Genomic DNA, 20,029 nt, shown 5'->3' on the forward strand with positions numbered 1-20,029 from the left:
TAGGAAGAGGCCCAGCAGGATTCTTCCCTCGAGACCCGAGGGAAGCTGGCTCTGCCAGCACCTTGGCGTCAGACTTCTCGCCTCCAGAGCTGCGAGTGAATAAGTTTCTGTTGTCTTCAGCCAGCTAGTTGGCAGTCATTTGTTAGAACAGTCCTAGGAAACTAAAAAAGGGAGTTTCTGGGAAAGGTCTCTTCACCCAAAAAAGAGACTCAGAGGGAGAAGTGAAAAACTGGGTGGGTGAGGAAAACGGTAAGCGATGCTGCGTGGCTGGGGCACAGGCTGAGTGATCGGTGAGTCAAGGCCCAAGGAGAACCGGAAGAGGGGCCGGACTCAGCCAGCTGTCCCTAGAAGGGATGCCAGGTGGGGGAAGGAGCAGGTGGACGGAACTATGAGTCAGGTCACGTTCTTTTCACATGCTGTAGATCATGGGGTCCTTTTTACGCTGAGTGTTGGCTCAAGTAAGTTGTTTGCTTCCTGACTGGCAATTATTGACATTTCCCGGGGAGGTGCTGCCCTGCCCCGGCCGTTAACGGCTGCCCTTCCTCTTCCGGTAGCTCAGACTCACTGAGGGGGAGGCCAGGGAGCTTCGACAACAGATGACAGCCAGCCTGTCATCTGCTTTAGAATGACATGCTTGCTTCCTCAGACTCTATTTCATACCGTCTGATCTATGGCGCACATTTGGCCTTTGCTATCGCCAAGTTCTGCTCGGGGATCCCATCTTCCCCTTCAAAGTTATCTTCCAAAGATACTTTGAAAAGTGAAACTTCCTTTCTCTGGAGCCTTTTGTCTCTCCCCTTTAAACAACATCGTCTCCTCTTTTCCAGTTCACATCCCTAGAACACGATCAATTCACTCTAGACTCTGGGGATGGACAGCCAGCCATGATCAGCCTGTCCAGATGACAGACGTGTGTTCTAACAGGGACCCTCTAGACACACAGTTTCAAGGAGCACAAAGGCAGCTGAGGTAGGTCTTTTTGAACAGGGGAGCAGCAGGTCTTTGGAGTCTCACCTATTTTGAATTTAGGGTTCACTCCTTGCTGATTGCATGGCCTTGAGCAAGATACTTAACCTTCTGAGGCTCAGTTTCACCATCTAAAAATGAGGATGATACTAATACCTAGCAAACAGAATAGTGGTGAGTATTAAATAGGTAACATATGAAAAGCCCCTCATGTGAAGCCCGGTACACAGTTCAAAGTGGCTCTTAATATTTAGAGCAGGATTTGTCAGTCTTGACACTATTAACATTTGGGGTAGATAAGTTCTTTCCTTTAGAAGACTGTTTTAAGCATTGTAGGATGTTTAGCTGCATCCTGGATTCCACTCACTAGGTGCTAATAGCCCTCCACACCCCCACGCCCCTGGCTGAGAACCACTGCTGTAGAGTCAGGTGGGCAGGTCTTTGTACACCTCTTAAGAAATGGAGGTAGAAAATTTTCTAACCTGTCTACATTTAAGACAGAGTCCACACAAATGGCTTTGTTATTACTAGTGTTTTTTTCCTGGTGGTTTAGTTACTAAGTCTTCTCTGACTCTTTGTGACCCCATGGACTATAGGACCCATCAGGTTTCTCTGTCCATGGGATTCTCCAGGCAAGAACACTGGAGTGGGTAGCCATTTCCTTCTCCAGGGGATCTTCCCAAACCAGGGATCAAACCCAGGTCTCCTGCCTTGCAGGCAGATTCTTCCTATTTAAGTAAAAAAGAGATCATCCTTCTTTCCAAGCACTGAAGTATGTATCTTTCCTGGTACACTTCAAATTTCCCTCTTGATGGACACAGGGAGGTGAAGTAATGACAGGACATGAGAGTGGGATCCGACAGCAGAATCACTTTCCAGTGCTGGCAATTCTTTGATGTTTTATTTTTCCCCTTAAAAATTCAAGTTAATTTTGCTTTCAACCCAGTTGTACAGTCATCACTGTCTTCATAGAAATGTATTGCCCCCTTTCCCTTTCACTGGGTAAAATAACAGGGGACAGTGTTTTATCCTAGGATTTTGGGTCCCCAGGCATACAATCAAGCTGCGCAGTTAGAACAGAATGCTGTTATGTGGATGCCCTTTGAGTTCTTGGTGGTGTTTCCTTCAAAATGTATCAGGCATATTTTATTTTACAGGTTAATTTCACCAACCAGTTAAAAGTCCTCTTACCTGACCTGTGTTTCCTTTGCTTCTACATTGCTTTTTAAAACAATGGCCTTTCAAAAGGGGGAGAAATGTTTCAGAATCCTTAACAATTCAACATGAAAAAAGGTAATGCTATCAAAGAATGAAGTAATTGCTGAAATAACTCCCCCTACAATGGATTAAACATGACCATAAGTATTTGGGAAAAAGCTGTAAGACAGTATGAGTCCTAGTCGACATTTCATTCTTATACTCTGCATCAAAGATCAGTCTCTTCGCCTCTATGGTCAGTCTCTGAACCTCTGTCAGACCACAGAGAGGAACCTTACGTTAAATGTTAATTCTCATTTACAAGATTTATACTCTTATTCTCTGCATGTGGCTGCCCTCAAGGAAAAGGTTAAGAAAGCAAAGAATAAGAAACTGGGAGCTCTTACAGCTGAAGAAGTTAAGCTTAAAATGGAAGCAGATGAAAAGAAAAAGAAGAAAAAGTAACACAAACTCTGAACTAAAATTTATTAAGCTATCTCCTTTTGTAAAGGATTTTGAAATACTGTAGTTGGCAACATTAGTTACCTTAGCCGTGAGAAGTAATACCCTGATCCATTTTTTTCTGAGTTTGTGCTTTATTACAGCGTTAATATAAACACAATTGTTCTTTATAAATTATTGTATTGTCTGCATGTTTTTTGAAAAATTTCATACTACAGAGTGGTATATATGTGTTTATATGCATTGTATCTAATCTATTCCAGGTAGGTTTTACCTAAGCATGATTTTAGGGGTAGTTTTTAAGGTTGTTTAGACTTTAAATATCGGAGAAGGCGATGGCACCCCACTCCAGTACTCTTGCCTGGAAAATCCCATGGATGAAGGAGCCTGGTGGGCTGCAGTCCATGGGGTCGCAAAGAGTTGGACACAACTGAGTGACCTCCCTTTCACTTTTCACTTTCATGCATTGGAGAAGGAAATGGCAACCCACTCCAGTGTTCTTGCCTGGAGAATCCCAGGGACGGGGGAGCCTGGTGGGCTGCTGTCTATGGGGTCACCCAGAGTCGGACATGACTGAAGTGACTTAGCAGCAACTCTGCATTTCATTCTTATACTCTGCATCAAAGATCCAGTCTCTTCGCCTCTATGGTCAGTCTCTGAACCCCTGTCAGACCACAGAGAGGAACCTTATGTTAAATGTTAATTCTCATTTACAAGATTTAAGGAGCTGCTTCTGAGAAAGCTATTGTTCTGTCAGCCCAGTGGAAATGCCTGTACAGAATTAAGGTGTGGGTCACCCAGCTGAAACTGATGTCAATGGTTCAGTTATTCATTCATACTCTTCAGACTCTTGGACACACCTCCACTGGTTTCCAGGCAACCGCAGCTCAGGGCAGTTAGTATTCATGCTTCATGAATTCTACATGTGAGTAAGAAAGGGATTTTCATATTTTAATGAGCAGGCATTCATGAGCTGAGCTAGACGATTACCTTTGTTATTAGGTAAGACAAAACGTGGGGAGGGCCTTTACCATCTTTCAGAAAGTGGGTCAATACTCTTTTCCTGAAAAGCCTTTGTGCTTACAGGGGACGGCACTGCACAACACAGCCTCGAGCAGGATGATATGGAAAATCTCAGAAGTCCCTTTCATTGGAAGGAGAAATTCCTGTTAAGATCTGAGTTTAGGACTGGGGTTTATAAACCCTGCTTCTCAGGCCCTTTCACTCCTTGTACGATAGGAAGGGAGATGCCAGGAGCAAACAAGAACGTTTCTACACTGGGTCATTTAATCACTGCGCCCAGTATCTACAACTGCTTCATGTGCTGTGCTTAGTTGCTCAGTTGTGTCCAACTCTGCGACCCCACTGACTGTAGCCCACCAGGCTCCGTTGTCCATGGGGATTCTCCAGGCAAGAGAATCCTGGAGAGGGTTGCCATGCCCTCCTCCAGGGGATCTTCCTAACCCAGGGATCGAACCCAGGTCTCCCGTATTGTAGGTGGGTTCTTTACCAACTGAGCCACCTGGGAAATCTGCAAATGCTTCATGCCAAGAGACAATTCAAAGTGCTGGGGAATGTGGCAGGGATTCAGGTGGTGGCGTGCTTGGTATTACTCAAGGTGGCACTGTTGGCTGTGTAGTGGGCATATGAGTTGGGGTAGGGGGCTAAACCAGGGATACTGAACTGAGATCGTAAGAGGCTCATTTGCTATGGATAAGCAGTGAGGATGAAGTCTTATCTGCAAACAGCATATGATATCACTTATATGTGGAATCTAAAATATGGCACAAATGATCCTATTACAAAACAGAAACAGACTCACAGATGTAGAGAAAGACTTGTGGGTGCCAAGAGGGAAGGCCGGTGGGGGAGGGATGGACTGGGAATTTGTGGTTAGTAGATGCAAACTATTACATATACAATGGATAAACAGTGAGGTCCTACAGTATAGTGCAGGGAGCAATACTCAGTATCCTGGGGTAAATCATAAAGGGAAAGAATATAAAAAAGAAGGGATATATGTGTACAATTGAGTCACTTTGCTGAACAGCAGAAATTAACACATTGTAAATAAATATACTTCGATATAAAGAAAAAGAATGTAGTCTAAAATGGATAGTGATAAGACGTTTTTCTCTCTCCAGATGTGCCTTTTGTGGATGCTACTACTCTGGGAAGAAATTCAGTGTCAGAAAGGGAACCATGGGAGACTAGGAGTTGTTGTTACATATCAGGAAGGAATGATATAATAAAAACATGTTCTTAGAAAAAGACAGCCACGTTACTTATCTATGCATGTAGAATTGGAAGATTATGGCAAGTGTTTGTACATAAAGAGTAAAATTTCTAGCTCACAGTTACAGAATTGTTAGGAATTGACAGAATAAAGAACTACCTTATTCATTTGCTTTGATGATGAATTTCAGGTTCACAGTTTCAGATTTTGCTAAAATAAACTCTGTGCAGATTTAAAAGTCAGGTTTTGAAAGTTATAAAAATCAATTGATGGTTAAAATACAAGCTAAAATAATAAATAACCACTAATAAGAATATACTCACATTAAGGTACATTATTATTAACTTCCATAAACATCATAACCCTTAGATTTTTGATAGGAAAATACTGTTTCATCCATTCTTGTGATGATTACAATTCTTCAAACCATACTTATGTAAAGATAATAGCATTCTGCAAACTTCTGGGGAAACAGAGAAGAAGTGAACCAACAAAAGATCACCCAACAGGGAGGGACATAATCTGGGAAAGCGAACAGAATTATTACTTTTTCTAAGGTATTTATCTTACTCAAAGATTGACATAGCATATATGCTCATATTTTTACAAACTTATTTTTCACTTCTGAAATATTGTTATCCATACAACAGTGGTAAACCAAAGACACAGGCATGTATTTTGTTGTTTTCATATGAAAAGTACTTATGATAGCACTATTTTACAGTGTATGCTAAGCTACTTCAGTCGTGTCCAACTCTTTGCAACACATAAGGGGCGTGTAATATGTACTTAAAAACAAATGAATGATCATTATAGGTATAAAAGGGGCACAAGAATTATTAGGATTTTTCACAAAAGAAAAGAATACTTCTCTGGATACTGATTTTTGCATTTAAAATGAAGTCAGAAGGTTGTTTTTCTTTAAAAAAATTGAGTATGGCTGGTTTACAAAGTTGTATTAGTTTCAGGTGTACAGCAAAGTGATTCAGCTACATATATATGTATACAAATACATATACAACCATGCAGAGTCAGTTGAGTCCAACTCTTTCTGACCCCATGGGCTGTAGCCTGACAGGCTCCTCTGTCCATGGAATTTTCCGGTATTCTTACACTGGAAATCCCGACCCAGGGATTGAACCCACATTTCCTGCATTTTTCTTCACTAGCAGGTGGATTCGTTACCACTGAGCCACCTGGGAAGTCTGAATACATATACACCTTTTCCAAATTCTTTTTCCATTGTAAGTTATTCTAGCGGCCCAGACTGTAAAGAGCCTGCCTGCAATGCAGCAGACCTGAGTTCCATCCCTGGGTGAGGAAGATCTCCTAGAGAAGGGAATGGCTATCCACTCCAGCATACTTGCCTGGAGAATTCCATGGACAGAGGAGCCTGGAGGGGTACAGTCCATGGGGACACAAAAAGTCTGACATGACTGAGCAAAAAAATATTTTTTAATTTTATAGGTTATTATAAGACATTGAATACAGTCCCCTGTGCTACACAGTAGGTCCTCATTGTTTACCTATTTTATCTAGAGCAGCATATATCTGCTAATCCCAACTCCTAATTTATCCCTTCCCACCTTTGCTGCTGCTGCTAAGTCGCTTCAGTCGTGTCCAACTTTGTGCGACCCCATAGACGGCAGCCCACCAGGCTCCCCTGTCCCTGGGATTCTCCAGGCAAGAACACTGGAGTGGGTTGCCATTTCCTTCTCCAATGTGTGAAAGTGAAAAGTGAAAGTGAAGTCACTCAGTCGTGTCTGACCCTTAGCGACCCCATGGTCTGCAGCCTACCAGGCTCCTCCGTCCATGGGATGGATCTTCCAGGCAAGAGTACTGGAGTGGGATGCCATTGCCTTCTCGGTTCCCACCTTTAGTAACCATAAATTTGTTTTCTATGTCTGAGTCTATTTCTGTTTTATAGATAAGTTCACTTGTATCAGTTTTTCAGATTCCACATACAAGTGATAATCATGAGATAATTGTCTTTCTCTTTTGAAAACTTAAGAGTTTTATTTTATATCAGTTCTTATTCTTATACATGGTATTTGAATCGTGTGATTTAAAAAATCCAGAACAAGTTTATGTACTCTCTTAAGAAGTGCTAACAGTGTAACTATGTCTAGAGAAATGTTTTATTTTACATCCAAAACAAACCATTTCATAATTAGTTATAAATATTCATTTCATAAGTGTTATTAAGGAGAAAAAAAGAGAAATCCTTGCCTTAAAAAGTCCCCAGCTCTAATGTTGATTCTGCATACCATTTAGCTCCAAAATTCTATCAGTCTACAGCTTTAGACATCATTTCCAAGCTTATGCTCACATCAATAAATGACATTTTTGCTTAAATAGGTTTCAGAACCACAAGGTGCTATATCTTTTAAACTCTAGTTGAACAGAAATAGTGCTAATTTTAGCATCGACCTAAACATAAATTTATTTGCTATGAAAAAAAATGTGTGGACTTATAAATGGCTTACTCTCAGGAAATATTTTAAATAGAAAACTCTCATGTTATGTTACAAATATATTCCTCTTATAGGATTAAATTGGAAAGCTCTTTTACAATGACAGTTTGCTGCAGTCAAAAGATATGACAACATTCTTGTTCTGTTACTTACCAGAAATATGACATTAGCAATTTAGCTTAACTCTTGGGATCCTAGTTTTTATCTAAATAAAGAGGGAGATAATAGCTAAATTGAAAGGTTGTTATGAAAATTAAATCAGATAATATTTGTGGAGCATCTCTTTTGGTGCTTGGCATAGAATGGTACTGGCTTCCCTGGTGACTCAGTGGTGAAGAATCTGCCTGCCAATGCAGGAGACGTGGGTTCCATCCCTGGGTCAAGAAGATCGCCTGGAGAAGGAAATGGCAACCCACTCCAGTCTTCTTGCCTGGGAAATCCCATGGACAGAGAAGCCTGGCGGGTTACAGTCCAAGTCACAAAAGAGTCAGACACGACTGAGCATCTAAACAACAACAACATAGAATGATACAGATCCTCCCTGTAAGGTCCCCTTTTCCCTGATGGAGCGATCCTTTTGTTATAATGACTGGATGTAGTATTAGACTCTTCACTGCACAAAAAACACCCAAACATCTCAAAATGTGACCCTTCATACTTCATTCAAAACCAGAAAGACTATTCTGAACTTGACAAAGAAGATTCAAAGATTAACCAAAAACCCTGGCACTTTTCCTTGATGAATATTTCCAAGGGAAGATGGACAGGTAACACGAGAAATCACACCAGACTATGAGGGATTGAATGAGATGGCTTTTCTTTCTTATGTCTATAATTGGCACTTATCTCTCAGAAATGGCCCAAAGGGTTACATGAATTCAGAGATAGGACTGATAGCAGTTGAGCCAGGAGGAGTTCATCAGTGACTTCACAGAACATGTAACAGCAACAGAGGTGGTGGATCTTGAAAGATAACTAGGATATTCCAAGTCTCTGAAGAGTGCATACGTGCTTATGGATAAGGAAGATTTGGAGAGGGGTGTGGATGTGAGGAACATCTAGACAGAAGAACCATCATGAGCAAAAGTGAGGGCATGGAGACCATGGCTTTGAGACTTCCCTGGTGGTCCAGTGGTTAAGAAATTGTCTTGCAATGCAGGGGATGTGGTTCAATCCCTGATCGGGCAACTAAGATCACATATGCCAAGGAGCAACTAAGCCCGTGCACCACAACTACTGAGCCCCCCTTCTCCACACGCACACACACACACATACTCTGGAGCCTGCGCACCACATTTATGGAGACTGTACACCACGAGGAAAGATCCTGTATGGTGCATCCTTCGTGCTGTAACTAAGACTCGACACAGCCAAGCAAATAAGTGAATAAAACAAACAGCATGGCTTAGAGAAGGCAGATCATTCCCATATTAGCAAAGGTCAACTGATGAGGAACAAAGTGCGGTGTGGAGACTCAAGCGGTCTGTTGCGCCTCTGTGTTCAGTTGCTAAGTCGTGTCCGACTCTCCTGTGACCCCAGGGACTGTAGCCTGCCAGGCTCCTCTGTCCATGGGATTCTCCAGGCAACAATCCTGGAGTCGATTGCCATGTCCTCCTCCAGGGGATCTTCCTGACCAGGGATTGAACCTATGTCTCCTGCAACTCCTGCATTGGCGGGCGGATTCTCTACCACTCAGCCACCAGGGAAGCCCCACTGTGCCTCTATGATGGCATGCTAAGGAACACAGGAAGAAGATTTTGTTCTCAGTGAATGGGGCAGCCAACAGTGGCTTTGAGATTGAAATAAGTGAACAGCTGCTGTTCTACTGGGTAGCTGTCATGTACCAGGAAATACTTTGTTGTTTTATGAATATAATTTTTTAGTCTTCACAACAAATTAGATATATCTTTTCAGATGGGGAATCTGAGGCTCAGAGAGCTTAGGTAACTTGCTGCTCAAGATTATACATTCTTCAATTAAGCAAATAGCATGAAAGAGCAATAGGGTTTTTAAAATATTAATTTCAGAACAAACCATTAAAGAATAGAAATGATGAGATATGAATGTCAATTAGGAAGTCAATTTAGGCTGTCATGGTTTAAAAGGAAAGGAGATTAGGAATATTGAAAAAGGAATTTGTGTTCAAAGTGAGGCTGTTCACGATTTGAGTAAGATTTCTTAATACAGGTTTATTCTAGAATGACATACATTTTTAAATAATAAACGATGTGGATTCTGTGTTTTAGAGTTACTTAATTATTGTATTACATGAGAGACAGCGCCGCATAATAATTAAGTGCTTAGGCTCTAAGTCATACTGCCGGGTTTTGAATCTTAACCCCAATTTACTGAACCTTGGGCAGGTTATTTAACCTTTCTGGGCCCTAGTTTCCTCATATTTTTTTAAAAAAATGAGGGCTTCCCAGGTGTTGCTAGTGGTAAAGAATCTGCTTGCCAATGCAGAAGTCTTAAGAGATGTGGATTTTATCCCTGGGTCGGCAAGAATCCCTTGAAGGAGGGCATGGCAACCCACTCCAGTATTCTTGCCTGGAGAATCCCATGGACAGAGGAGCCTGGCGGGCTACAGTCCATAGTGTCACAAAGAGTTGGACACTACTGAAGCGACTTAGCATGCATGCATGCACTTATATCATAGGGTTGTTTAAGCATGAAGTATATGTGCATATAAAACAGTGTTTGGTATAAAGTAGGAACTCAGTAAGCATTAGCCAGCACTGCTTTGTGCCTTTGTCCATATTCACCAGTTTATTTAAAAATAATCTGCTGTGTGCCAAGCACTGTGCTTGTCTTCAGGGATGCAAATAGGGAAGAACCTCTGTATCTTATTATAAGTTAATCACTAAAGAGATGTTGCCTATAAGCTTAAATTACATGTAATGGTCAATCTCTGGGATGACCATTACCCTGCCTTGCAGGTAATGATTGGTAAGCGAAAATATCTTTGTTTAGTTCACAGGAAACATCCTGAGCAGGCCCACCTGTGAATGACTGCAGGAAGGAAGAAATTAACACATCTGGCTGACCAGAAGGAGGAAATGTTTGACTTTACTCCCTCCTCTTTTAGTATAAAAGAGGCCTGAATTCTAACTCAGGAAAGATGATTCTTTGAGACACGGGTCCACCATCTTCTCAGTCTGCTGGCTTCCTGAATAAAGCATTACTCCTCACCCCAATAACTTGTCTCTTGATTTATTGGCCTGTCGTGCATCCCGTAAGCAGTAAGAGCTTGGACTTGGCAACACAAAGATGGATAACAGGTGACTTCAGCTAACAGATGGATAACATTTGATTTTTCCAACATCCTATTCTGTGGTTCAGCAGAAGTACTAAGACTACATCTTGATTAAAGCACTTTCCTCAACTCTTTACTCACCAGTGATTTAAAATCTTTATTCATAAAGTTGCCCATGAGTGTCAGGACAAATACTTCCACTCCTCCTACTTCCTCCTCCAATATGACATTAAGATATGCTTAGCCTGAGTTGTCTTTTATGACGGGTGTTCCCCTTGACCTACTAGGCAGTATTATGAAGTTAGTGAGATGACTTCAGTGGTCTCCACCCACTTATGTGTACCAAACTCTCAGAAGCTGAGTGCTTGCATCACTGCCTCAGGAGTTGCTTCCTTGCTAATTCATTAGACTTCTGTGTGGTGCAATATGTATTATTAATGGATGTATTTCTCTTCCCAAGAGCCTTTTTTTTTAAAAAAAAATATAACTTTATAAAGCCTCATTTCCACAAACTAGAGAGAAATATGAAGGACTAGAATTTTCAGTGCCATAGTAAACTAACGGAGATGTGAGAATACGAGTGATACACTGCAAGTTATACCATATCATAAAGCTACTCATCCCTGTGTCTCCTAATTTTAGATTATGAAGGAATCCAAGTCATTCTGCTCATGACCTCATTTCATATTATCTGAAAGGATGCTCATTTAGACACTGAAGGTTTGACATTGCCTTTGGTTGAATAGATGAAAATGTGTCTGTAGAAGGGACTCCATGTCCTTATGAGTGTACCCAAATACATTAAAATAGAGGGGCAGGCATCACGACCTCTGAGAAAAGACTGAGAAGGAAAATGTCTACAAAACGAGAAGGACATGAAAAGAGCGAGGCATTCACATGTAACGTAACCAAGTGATGTGCCAAAACGATTAAGTAAAAAGCTGCTTTAATATCCAGGAAGCCGTTTAGAGTGAGTGAGATTGTTGGGACAATGGTAAACTGTTTAGCTGTCAAAAAAAAAAAAAGAAAAAAACAAACACAGACATTGGAATCCTCCTCACTTTGCTTTCCAATATATTCAGTATTTATTATGGGATTATGGGACATGGGAAATGTTCACACCATAAGGGATCTTCAAGTAGCACAAAACTATACTGAAAGACAGTAATGAGATTATAATAAAATAAATCTAAAACTCGAGATTCAAATGTGAATGCAGGAATGAGGCTGAACTCTAAAAAGAAGTTCTTATACTGGGTGTAGAGAAGTTTGTGAAATGTTAATATTAGTAAAGTAAAACTCATATCTGGTGTATATCTGAGAATTAAAAAATCCTACCATAAATTTGATATACATAATGGAAATATTGACAAAGGCTCTGTTAACACCAACAAATTAATACTGTAATATTGTATAGCTTAGAATATGCAATATGGAATAGGTATATTCCATATATGAAATACAATATGGCTTTAAATTTATTGGGCTTGATGTTTTCCAGCATAAAACTATCTAGTTTTACATTTAACTTAAACATTTTTTTTTCCTGAGAATCATTTATTTTCCTTGAGAGAAGCAAGTAATCCCTACTCACTGATCTTCCAGTAATTTTGGAAGAAATTAAGCAGTGACAAGTCAGTTAGGATCTAAGCAAGAAAAGAGAATACAGTCTAAACATTTAAAATAAATGGAATTTAATCCAGGAAAATAGACACACAGATGATGGAAGGATTGAAAAGCTAAATTGAGGATAATAAATCAACCTGGAAATTAGTAGCAGCAGAATGTCACAGGTATCAGCACCCATAGGTCTCAAGGGACAGAGAGAAGAAGTGATGTTGTACGTACGCTTAGTTGCTTAGTCATGTCTGACTCTTTGCAACCCCATGAACTCCCCACCAGGCTCCTCTGTCTATGGGAGTTCCCAGGCAAGAAAACTGGAGTGGGTTGCCATTTCCTTCTCCAGGGGATCTTCCCAAGTCAGGGATTGAACCCAAGTCTCCTGTGGCTCCTACAGTAGCTCAGAGTACAAGGTCACTGGGAAAAACTAGAGGCAACAAAGGATGAGTCTGAAAGCTGGAAAAAAGCTTCTAGGGGTCAGCCCCCAAAGAACCAGCAGAATACGAGTAGGGCAAGGAATGGATGTGAAGTTAAAAAAACTCATAGACTGGAACAATGGAAAGTAGAGGGTGAAGTAAGTTAATAAGTTTTCCATTTTCATTTTCTCCTCCAGAGTAATGTTACACTAGGCAAATTGATTTACTGATACTTTTTAAGGGGATTAAGTTTAGCTCCTGGGAACTGCATTCAACAAACGTCTTGTAAATAAATGAAATCACCATTTTAGTTCCACATATGACCTCAATAAACCAAATTTACACGCCCTTAAATGATGAGACAATAACCAGCCTTCTCTTTGAAGTTTAGTAAAACGTATAAAGGAGGTATTGCTGTCTTTTTGGATTAGATTTAGACAGTGGTCAATGTCCTGTCAGTGGCATTGTTTTATTCAGAACAGTGAACCGACGTACATTCTGATGTTCTGGAAATCCCCATTCTTTATAATAAAACCACACTTTGAAAACAGGACTCAGGAGGAGGTGGAAAAAGCCACACACAATTTCCTCAACAAGACCACCACTCAATTCCTCTCTTTCTCTCCATTCTGCTGCAAAACTGACAACGCGTTTTGCAGACTAATGGTAAGGCACCAATTTGTATGAGCAAGCCTTTTGTAATGTGGAAGGGTAATTATGTATGGTGGTGGTATAAAAATATTTATCCATCCATTTCATGGCCAGGCAAAACAAAGTTTAATGTGAGCACATGGGCAAGCTTAATTGTCACACTGAAGTTTGAAGACCACACCTAACTTAAACCATGTCCTACTTTAATTTAAGCAATATGAGATCTCCCTGTGAGCAGCCTCTGAATTGTAAGCTTTATCTCAGACTCAGACTTGTAATGATTAAACTGTCATTACCACCATCAAATTCTTTTCTCATTTACATCATTAAAACTTACTCTTGTCTCATTTTGGCTCATTACTCTGATATGAAACACTATTATATATTAAGAAATAGATGGCCTGTAGACTAGAATGAACCATTATTGCATTTGCTTAATAGAAACCAGGAAGAAATGTCAAGGTCATCTCTGTACCTCACACCTTGTCGTTCATATGGCTTCTGCTAATAAAAAAAAAGTAAGCAAAAGGCTCAGAAACTGTCTTTCACTATGCAGCACCCCACTAAAAGTATAAAATGCTGGCCATAATGAACCCCATTTTCTTCTCAAGCAAAGAAAAGCAACACTTTAAGGGGAAATAGTTCAAAGTCCATCTTAAATTCCTTGACTCAGACTCACTCACCTAAAATTCAATGAAGAAACAGCATGAACTTTCCAAAACCATCTATCTTCTTTTCTTTGAAATGGCAGTCAATTCTGGCATTTAAAGACTTCCCAAGCGTTTCATCCAGGGACTTGTAAATCTCACTTATCTGCAATGAGAAAACACACTTTTATTTAGCTAAGTAACTCACACTTATATGTTTATTACAGAAACAGAATGAGCAGATCTAGAACATATGGTGTTTTACAAATCCCTTCACCCAGTAAGAATGACTTGTAATACTCAACTCAGAATCTTGGTTCTCAATTGCTATAATAAATGTTTAGAAAAATAGACATTTGTGCCAAAAGTCATTTTACAGATGAAGATGGGGAGGTCCAGAGGGTAAAGTGAGCGTCCAAGATTAAGCAGCTGGTTAGTAACAGAGTGGGCTTCCCTGGTGACTCCTGCCTGCCAATTCAGGAGACACAGTTCCATCCCTGGGTCAGAAGAATCCCTGGAGAAGGAAATGACAACCCACTCCAGTATCCTTGCCTGGGAAATCCCATGGACAGAGGAGCCTGGCGGGCTACAGTCCATGAGGTCACAGAGAGTTGGACACGACTTAGTGACTGAGCTCCAGCACGCAGTAACAGAGTAGCCTTTTGGGTTCCTAACATTGCCTTTTGTTTTTGGTTTATTTAAAATCCAGAAATGGGAAAACAGAGAATCTTCTGTGTTTCCCAAGTTGGTAAATTTCTGGAATATTGTGTCACCACAATTTCTACTAAAACTAAGGAAACTAGAGTTGGGGGCAGAGTCCTCAGACCAGCATCCACTCTGATGGTAGATGCAGGCGTAGGCTATCGCTGAGACACCCTGATGTTCCTGATCCACATGCTTTATAGTGTTGTGTAGCAATGACATAAAGAGAAAATAGTTCAGAATATGGTCTGTTGGTGTTTTTTAACAAAGCAGAACGATTTTTATCATCTTGCCTTCAGAGAAACTTCACAGAGAAGAAGAGAAAGAGAGGCTCCAGGTCAAACTGGGCAATTTGCCCAAGAGGCCCTGCCCTGCTGGATGAAAGTGACCAGGTGCTTTACCCATCACCTCCCTTCAGCTAGTCTTTCCCACCTTTCTGTCTTGCCCCTCCCTGCCCCCACCTTTCCCACTTTCTTCCTCTCACCAGCACTCAAGCTGGATGTTACTATTCCACGTCCTAGGTGGCTTGCAGGAGCAGAAATGTGAAGCTCAGGAAATCCCATGTTCAGATGAAGGAAAAGATGGGGAGAAGGGAGATCACAGCAAATAAAGCAGAGAAGGTTTCTGACGGCAGTGGAGCTGGGAAAGGAAGGGAGAGGAGCCTAGCTCTGCACCTTGGCTGGCGGGAGTGGCCTCTGTCTCCAGCCCCATCCTTCACTTTCCTCGCCAAACTCTCTTCTCTGGCCCAGGTTATCTAAAAGGATGGCAATCATTATATTGCTCAGATAAAGAGGCCGTGTGAAAGGACCTACAGGCAGGCTCATGTTTCACAGCTTAACTGGGATCTGTGACTTCAGTGGAAGTTGCCGTTCGGATGACATCTTTGATTATGAGCAAGCTTCAGCTTTTGCTGTTCCTTCTCTACCAGGAAGGGGTCTCCATCTCAGCCTGCATCTCACAGGCAGTGACGGAAACCAGTTGTCTGGTAAGCAGCTCCGTCCCTACAGCTATCGGCTTCTGTCCCCCAAGACCACTTCTGAGGACCCAGAATTGATTATCCACAGTTCTTTCTAGTCTTGATCCTGAGGGTGGCCACCTCCCAAACTGCCACTGAATGAAAGGCATCAATCCTCCCCTCTCTTCTCCCTGCAGCCTGGTGGGCACTCGCATAGTAAAACCTCATGTGAACCTTGATTAGGAAGAGAAACTAATACCTTTCTCACTTTAAATTCTCATTTAATTCTACATTAGCTATCAAATTCTAGTTTGACCATGTGACTTGAGGTTAAAATTAGCATCATGGGATAAAATAGAGTTCTGTCTTCTTCATCTGGCTCCCTGAAGACCATCAGTATGTTGCTTGGAGGCTGGAGTCAATATCGTACCACTGAGTACAAGAGAAAGAAGTATAGCAAGTCCCTACATATAAATGAGTTCTGTTCTGACAGCATGTTCATACGTCGAGCAAAGTTAGCCTAGGTACCCAACTAACACAACCAGCTATATATTCCTATGCTGTGCTTAGTCACTCAGTCGTGTCTGACTCTTTGTGACTATAGCCCACCGGGCTCCTCTGTCCATGAGATTTTCCAGGCAAGAATACAGGAGTGAGTAGCCACTTCTCCAGGGGATCCTCCCAACCCATGGATCAAACCTGCATCTCTTGTGTCTCTTGCATTGGCAGGCAGATTCTTTACCACTGAGCCACCTGGAAAGCCTGTTACCATATATAATTGCTATAAGTTTTCTTCTCTATAAGAATATGTGCAAATTGTGGGCAGGGACAGTCTTGTTTATTTCTTCATCATCTTTAGCACATCATCTTTAATGGTGAATAATACTCTTCACTAAATGTATGTTCAGTTGAGGGGGGAACAACTGGCAAGTATGAAGGTCAGTGTTTTCCCAATTGTTCCTACATAGACTTGCGGTATAAACTTAATTAGATCATTTCACCAGATTATTCCTTACTGGTCTAAGAACATTAAAGTGGCTTAGGAAGCTACAGTAAAGTGGATTTGGGATTGTGGCCCTTGGACTAAATTCAGAATCACCTCAGACACAAGGCTACTAGATGAGAGCCAGGGAGGAGCCTGTGGATATGGGCCTTTCTGGATGCCTTAAAGCTGGAGACAGAATTAGTGCTCAGGGATGGATACTCATGCACCCTCTCTGTTCCAAGGATTTGTTCTTGTTGACACATAGTTCAGCCTGAGAACCGGGAAGCTTTTGGATGTCTGCACGTGTTTCCTATTAAGGGCATAGATTGCTGCTTCAAGCGCTGAGGATAAACAGGCTGCAGCACTGGGTCAGCCTAGCCAATCTGATCTGGTGTAGCCCCCTCACAGAGGGCAGAATCCCAGCAGAGATTCTGGTCCCCAAGGGAATTACCTTTGAGACTGGCTGTATCTGCTTGTTGCTGTGCAGATACTTCATGTCTGTGAAGTTTTGAAGTCTTTCTTTTTTTATTGGGCTATAATTGCTTTACAATATTGTTGGTTTCTGCCACACATCAGGATTCCCTGGTGGCTCAGCTGGTAAAGAATCTGCCTGCAATGCAGGAGACCTGAGTTCGATCCCTGGGGTGGGAAGATCCCCTGGAAGAGGCATGGCAACCCACTCCAGTATTCTTGCCTGGAGAAACCCCATGGACAGAGGAGCCTGGAGGGCTACAGTCCCTGGGGTCACAAAGAGTCGGATACAACTGAGCGACTAAGCACAGCACAGCTGCCATATATCAGGAAGTCTTTTTTTTTTAAGCTTTTTATTTTGTATTGGAGTATAGACGATTAACACATGTTGCGATACTTTCAGGTGAATAGTGAAGGGAGTCAGCCATACATATAGGTGTATCCATTCTCCCCCAAACTCCCTTTCCATCTAGGCTGCCACAGAATATCAAGTGGAGTTCCACGTGCTAAACAGTAGTTCCTTGTTGGTTATCCATTTTAAATACAGCAGTGTGCTCATGTCTGTCCCAAACGCCCTATCTATCCCTTCCCCTCCCCGGCCCTGTATCCTTCCCCTCAACAACCGTTGAGTTCATTCTCAAAGTCTGTGAGTCTGTTTCTGTTTTGTAAATAAGTTAATTTGAATCATTTCTTTTTAGATTCTACATTTAAGAAATGTCATACGATATTTCTCCTCTGTCTGACTTACTTGACTCAGTATGACAATCCCCAGGTCCATCCACGTTGCTGCAGAAAAGTTTTGAAGTCTTTGGCCAAATAACCAGGGAAATGAATTTAATCTCAAGAGGCAGTCGTGTATCTAACCTCTGGCCGTCAGATGATAACCCAGTGATGGCAGACACATGGGCTGTCTTTCACGGTTCTAAAACTCTAGATAACAGTACACAGGGAAAGTAGAGTGACTGCCTGCTTCACCTCTAAGTCACCTACTTCATTATCCCCTACCACAGGGGTCCCTAATCACTAGGATCTAACGCCTGATGATCTGGGGTGGAGCTGATGTAATAATAATACAAATAAAGTGCACAATAAATATAACGTGCTTGAATCTTCCCCAAACTACCCCCTCCTCCTCAACCCTAGTCCATGGAAACATTGTCTTCCATGAACCTGGTCTCTGGTGCCAAAAAGACTGGGGACTGCTGCCTACAACACATAACAGAGATTTCAAGAGGATATTTGAGCAAATAGAAGACGGTAGCAGTGTTCCCTTTCCCTCTTGATATTTCACCAACAAACAGGGATTAAAAAAACTCACACTTCATCAGGGAGGTTAAAGTAAGATAAAGCAGTAAGAAAAAGAGTATTTAGATGAAATGGCTGTCAGCGGAGTAGACATCTACATTCTGCACTGAATGTGGAATTTTTTTTTCCCAGCAGAGAGCCGGAGGCCTGCTGACATTTAGGAACCTTTAAGAAAAAGGTATGCTTGTCAGCATCAGTTCAGGCGGGTATCCAGTCAACTGTTTTCAAGGTGCTGAGAAGGAAGAAGGTGGTTTAGAAAGGATTTCTCAGCTCTGTTCCCTGCACAGCATGTTTGTGTTTTTCAGAGGGACTGCCATTGTGCCTCTATCTGCGGCATCTCACTGCAGGCTCAGGCAGTTGCTCACCCAGATGATATTTGCATTTTAAAAGAACATCCTCCCTTTATGTTTAACCATTTGTACTGCACCTGGGCAGGCCCCGCACAGAAGAGCTCTGTTGTGGAGAACTCACTTAAGTACTCATCATTGTTTCTTTTTCAAAATAATAAATGTAAAAATAATTAGCTCTATATGAAGTATTAGAAGAAGTATTTATGAAGAAGCAAGTTTAATAAAAAAATGAATCAAGAGATGGCTGGGCACTTAAATAGCTCTTTAAATAATCAAGGTAACTTTACTTTTAGGAGGTATGGAAAATGTAATAAATTATAAAAATGAATAACATCCATATTTCACTAGTGAGAGGCAATCCCTATGAAGATTTTCTACATTTACTTCCAATTATCTACACATACCTGTGCATACACACATGATTTTTAATGAAATTGAGGGATTCTAAAGTGAAAGTGAAAGTCGCTCAGTCGTGTCCTACTCTTTGCGACCTCATGGACTCTCCAGTCCATGGAATTCTCCAGGTCAGAATACTGGAGTGGGTAACTGTTCCCTTCTCCAGGGGATTTTCCCAAACCAGGGATTGAACCCAGGTCTCCCATAATACAGGTAGATTCTTTACCGGCTGAGCCACTAAGGAAGCCCCAAGGATTCTAAGAGATATATAATTTTATTTCAAGTTTTGTTTTAGTTTTACTTTTTGTCTCTGTGGTTAGTGAGCCACACATATTCAGCATAAATAAATGCTATGAAATTTTTTCTGGCTATGAAATTTTTTATAAAACTTGCTAATTAAAGAATATGACATATGAAGGTTTGGGATATCCAAAGTCAGCAAACGCTTCTTTGGTTTACTCATGTGCTTTATATACACTCACATACACAAAGAAGTATAAGGCAGTATATTATTTTATTTCAGTATAAGGCAGTAGATTTATTTTATAATAGTCCTTACGTTGTTATAGAAATCTCTACTGTACAAAACCCATGTATCCTAAAATATCAGAAAAATAAGAGCCATTTTTTTTCAGAATATATTTTTAGAGTAATTCTCTCAATCTGTAAGCTTTAAAAAAAATACAATTGTGAGACCACAATTAAGTGGTCTCATTAACTACACTATCACTAAACTGAATTATCTCAGAAGTTTTCTTTAATGAAAATCTCTTTTTATGAACAGTATGCAACTAAACCAAGTACACACAAAAACCACCCCCTAGTGATAACCTCATTAAACTTTTAAGCATGTTGAACTTAATTCCAAGTAAGGCAGCAAAATGAACAGATTTTCACTGACCAGGGAAAAAAAGGTTTATCTACGCTCAGCCTTTTGTCTCTT

At 41.1% G+C, this 20,029-nt stretch overlaps 1 protein-coding gene across 5 annotated transcripts in view; it reads right to left on the minus strand.

The window, feature by feature from the left end:
• The window catches only part of DTNA (dystrobrevin alpha), a 311,634-nt gene that overhangs the window by 222,311 nt on the left and 69,294 nt on the right, over positions 1-20,029 (minus strand). For all 5 annotated transcript variants that reach the window (XM_052660451.1, XM_052660449.1, XM_052660448.1 and 2 more), the window contains exon 2: positions 13,959-14,088. The gene's annotated coding sequence lies outside the window, so the exon portion shown is untranslated. The remainder of the gene's footprint in view (positions 1-13,958; positions 14,089-20,029) is intronic.

This window comes from Budorcas taxicolor, chromosome 22 (genome assembly GCF_023091745.1).
Source record: "Budorcas taxicolor isolate Tak-1 chromosome 22, Takin1.1, whole genome shotgun sequence".
NCBI lineage: Eukaryota > Metazoa > Chordata > Mammalia > Artiodactyla > Bovidae > Budorcas > Budorcas taxicolor.